The 4,527-nt window shown below is 44.7% G+C and overlaps 1 pseudogene; it reads left to right on the top strand.

Annotated features, from left to right (window-relative positions):
• LOC115140709 (proline dehydrogenase 1, mitochondrial-like) lies at nucleotides 1-4,134 on the top strand (annotated as a pseudogene).
• Nucleotides 4,135-4,527: the final 393 nt, after the last annotated feature.

The following is a 4,527-nucleotide window of genomic DNA, read 5'->3' as shown; positions in this document are numbered from 1 at the left end:
ATGGATGGCTTCTCTGCTATCAAGATGACTCCACTGGACCGACCTCAGTTCCTGGTAGGTTGGGTTAGGAAGGGATCAGAATATCAATTTATAATAGTTGATTGGATTTATATAAAGCTTTTTCAAGATGATCAAAGTGCTTTACTTATTAAGGGGGAAACTCACCTTATTCACCACCACATGTTGCACCCACTAAGCTGAGGGGTTTGACTCTCTCGTAAAGTGCTCTAGTGCTTGTTATTACTCTCTACTTCTCTCTCCATAGCTCCGGTTCTCTGAGGTTCTGATGAAATAGAGGTGTTTCTTCAGCTTCCTGGTGGCACAGCAGGGGAAGGAGGGCATGGAGGCATCAGAGAGAAGGCTAGAGATGGATCTTCTACAGGTATATACAACATACACTGTAGCATAATATAATCATGTTCACTTGGATGCTCCAATCATGTTCACTTGATGCTCCAGTTACTCAACTTTTTTTCTTTTTTTTTACCTTTATTTTATAGTTTAGTTTAGTTTTATTTATATTTTGTAGTTAATAAATCCAATGTGAAACATCATATCTATAGTATAATTTACTAGCTTTGAAAAAGTGAATCCATTCTCTTCCTAATTTCTGAATCAGGCTTGTTACATCAGTAGACTATACTTCAGAGGGGGAGGAGAGTTTACACACACACTGGCAGGCAGACACTGCAATAAGTTTCTGAGTGACAGTCAGGGATTTGCATAGACTGATAGAGGTAAGCAATGCAAGCCAATGGAAATAATGTAGGAGATAAGCCTAGACAGACACAATATGAATTTGTATCACACTCAAGTCATTCTGAAAACACTGCCAAACCCTGCGGTACGTTTCAATTGACTTGTTCAATTGTTTGCACTATTAAATTGGTAAGATTGACATTTTTGAGTTGATCCCAGGATTTAGAAAATAATGGGTGCTTGAAAGGAGTTGCATCAATTGGAAAGTGTCTCGGTGGGTCTCAGATAAAGTCTTTCTTGTCCTCTCTGGCTGTGTGACACACTATCTCCAGTGCCAGACTTAGCAAGATTTAATGGTTGAGAAGGCCCTGTCTCCTGTGTTTGCTGAGACAGCGTGATTCACTGTGCCACAGACAGGTAAACATATTCTGTTTGCTTAGACAGGTCAGCTGGAACCTCTGCTCAGTGAGTTCACTGAGGAGGGGGGAGAAACAGATTAACAGAATGCTGCAGAGGTTGACCTGGCCAAGGTAAACACATTAAAGGGCTATATAAAGTCATTGGCCGAAATCAGTCTTGCCTGCTACTTACTAAAACTACATACTGTGTACTAATCATACTACATACTTTATTATTAAGAACGCACTGTTTAGTAAACACTAATGCAGTATGGCAACTATTATCAACATACTAGGCTCATCCTACTGAGAACGTGGCATTTAATGCAGAATTCCATTGATTCATGCCATTGTTAATTTTGGTAGAGTGCATTACCTTCTGTTGTCAAACAAATGATTCCCTTCCTCAATAGTGTGCAGCGAATTTTACTATGTGAAAAGTCTAAATGAGTATGACATGCTGGCATTTAAAGCATACTACATGTAATATACTAAAAAACTTTCTATTTGCGCATATCCAAAATGCCTGCTATGGACACAGCCATAGCTATGCTATGCTATGTGATGTAATGTAATCACACTACTGCTTTCTAAAAGTTATGTTTCCTTTGATTCTTGAAAAAAGCATGTAGCTTATGTGTCTGTATTGAAGTAGAACTAATCGTTGTTGGCTAGAACCTGGTTCCTCTGTGTTGCAGCATGCAGAGGAGCACAGTGTTCGCCTGAAACCTCCCATCTTCATCACCTTCCAGTGTTACCTCAAGGTTAGAGACCCTGTAGTCACGCGTTGCCCTCCTTCCAGTGTTACCTCAAGGTTAGTGACCCTGTAGTCACGCGTTGCCTTCCTTCCAGTGTTACCTCAAGGTTAGAGACCCTGTAGTCACGTGTTGCCTTCCTTCCAGTGTTACCTCAAGGTTAGAGACCCGTAGTCACGCGTTGCCTTCCTTCCAGTGTTACATCAAGGTTAGAGACCCTGTAGTCACGCGTTGCCTTCCTTCCAGTGTTACCTCAAGGTTAGTGACCCTGTAGGCACGCGTTGCCTTCCTTCCAGTGTTACCTCAAGGTTAGTGACCCTGTAGTCACGCGTTGCCTTCCTTCCAGTGTTACCTCAAGGTTAGTGACCCTGTAGGCACGCGTTGCCTTCCTTCCAGTGTTACCTCAAGGTTAGTGACCCTGTAGTCACGCGTTGCCTTCCTTCCAGTGTTACCTCAAGGTTAGTGACCCTGTAGTCACGCGTTGCCTTCCTTCCAGTGTTACCTCAAGGTTAGAGACCGTGTAGTCACGTGTTGCCCTCCTTCCAGTGTTACCTCAAGGTTAGTGACCCTGTAGTCACGCGTTGCCCTCCTTCCAGTGTTACCTCAAGGTTAGTGACCCTGTAGTCACGCGTTGCCCTCCTTCCAGTGTTACCTCAAGGTTAGAGACCCTGTAGTCACGCGTTGCCTTCCTTCCAGTGTTACATCAAGGTTAGTGACCCTGTAGTCACGCGTTGCCTTCCTTCCAGTGTTACTTCAAGGTTAGTGACCCTGTAGTCACGCGTTGCCCTCCTTCCAGTGTTACCTCAAGGTTAGAGACCCTGTAGTCACGCGTTGCCCTCCTTCCAGTGTTACCTCAAGGTTAGAGACCCTGTAGTCACGTGTTGCCTTTCTTCCAGTGTTACCTCAAGGTTAGTGACCCTGTAGTCACGCTTTGCCCTCCTTCCAGTGTTACCTCAAGGTTAGAGACCCTGTAGTCACGCGTTGCCCTCCTTCCAGTGTTACCTCAAGGTTAGAGACCCTGTAGTCACACATTGCCATAGGAGGCCTATAATAACGTGACCATGGATGTTGAGTTGTCATCCTCTCCTCTCTCTTCCATTGTAGGAGGCCTATAATAACATGACCATGGATGTTGAGTTGTCATCCTCTCCTCTCTCTTCCATTGTAGGAGGCCTATAATAACATGACCATGGATGTTGAGTTGTCATCCTCTCCTCTCTCTTCCATTGTAGGAGGCCTATAATAACGTGACCATAGATGTTGAGTTGTCATCCTCTCCTCTCTCTTCCATTGTAGGAGGCCTATAATAACGTGACCATAGATGTTGAGTTGTCATCCTCTCCTCTCTCTTCCATTGTAGGAGGCCTATAATAACGTGACCATGGATGTTGAGTTGTCGAGAAGGGAGGGCTTGTGCATGGAGCCTACATGTAGCAGGGGGAAGACATTGGATACGAGGACCTTATTGACCCTGACCGTGGGACCACTAAAATGATGTACCACAGGTAAAGGATGAATCTATTCATACTAACAGACACTGAATACATGAAAACATACTTAACACATAGTTATAGTTTAAAAAAAGTTTTAATAGTGTTGAATAACTAAACTGTATCTCTGATCTGACCACCAGTACAGCACTTATAGCTCTGATCTGACCAAAAGTACTGCACTTACTGCTCTGATCTGACCAAAAGTACTGCACTTATAGCTCTGATCTGACCAAAAGTACTGCACTTATAGCTCTGATCTGACCAAAAGTACTGCACTTATAGCTCTGATCTGACCAAATGTACTGCACTTATAGCTCTGATCTGACCAAAAGTACTGCACTTATAGCTCTGATCTGACCAAAAGTACTGCACTTACTGCTCTGATCTGACCAAAAGTATTGCACTTATAGCTCTGATCTGACCAAAAGTACTGCACTTATAGCTCTGTTCTGACCAAAAGTATTGCACTTATAGCTCTGATCTGACCAAAAGTACTGCACTTACAGCTTTGATCTGACCAGAAGTACTGCACTTATAGCTCTGTTCTGGCCAAAAGTACTGCACTTATAGGACGTAGGGTGACATTTCAGACACTGCTTTGTCACAGCTGTGTAACAACGTGTCAGGGACAGTACTATGGTTTAATTGTCTGTCATGTCTGTGTACTACAAGGTGTCTAGACTCCATTCTGGATGATATTGGACTGACAGAAACGCCAATGTCAAGTTGGCTTCACACAACGAGGACACAGTGAAGAACACCATCAGGAGGCAAATCTCCATAATCTAATCTACTGCCAAGGCCTGGCATAGATCACAGACACAATGAGGAGGATGGCTCCCTACCCTGACTGCTCTGAGGAGGATGGCTCCATACCTTGACTGCTCTAAGGAGGATGGCTCCATACCCTGACTGCTCTGAGGAGGATGGCTCCATACCTTGACTGCTCTGAGGAGGATGGCTCCCTACCCTGACTGCTCTGAGGAGGATGGCTCTATACCTTGACTGCTCTGAGGAGGATGGCTCCCTACCCTGACTGCTCTGAGGGGGATGGCTCCCTACCCTGACTGCTCTGAAGAGGATGGCTCCCTACCCTGACTGCTCTGAGGAGGATGGCTCCCTACCCTGACTGCTCTGAGGAGGATGGCTCCCTACCCTGACTGCTCTGAGGAGGATGGCTCC

The sequence above is a fragment of the Oncorhynchus nerka genome, linkage group LG13 (assembly GCF_034236695.1).
Source record: "Oncorhynchus nerka isolate Pitt River linkage group LG13, Oner_Uvic_2.0, whole genome shotgun sequence".
Classification (NCBI taxonomy): Eukaryota; Metazoa; Chordata; class Actinopteri; order Salmoniformes; family Salmonidae; genus Oncorhynchus; species Oncorhynchus nerka.
Note: the sequence above shows the minus strand (reverse complement) of the source record. Positions and strands in the feature narration are given on the sequence as shown.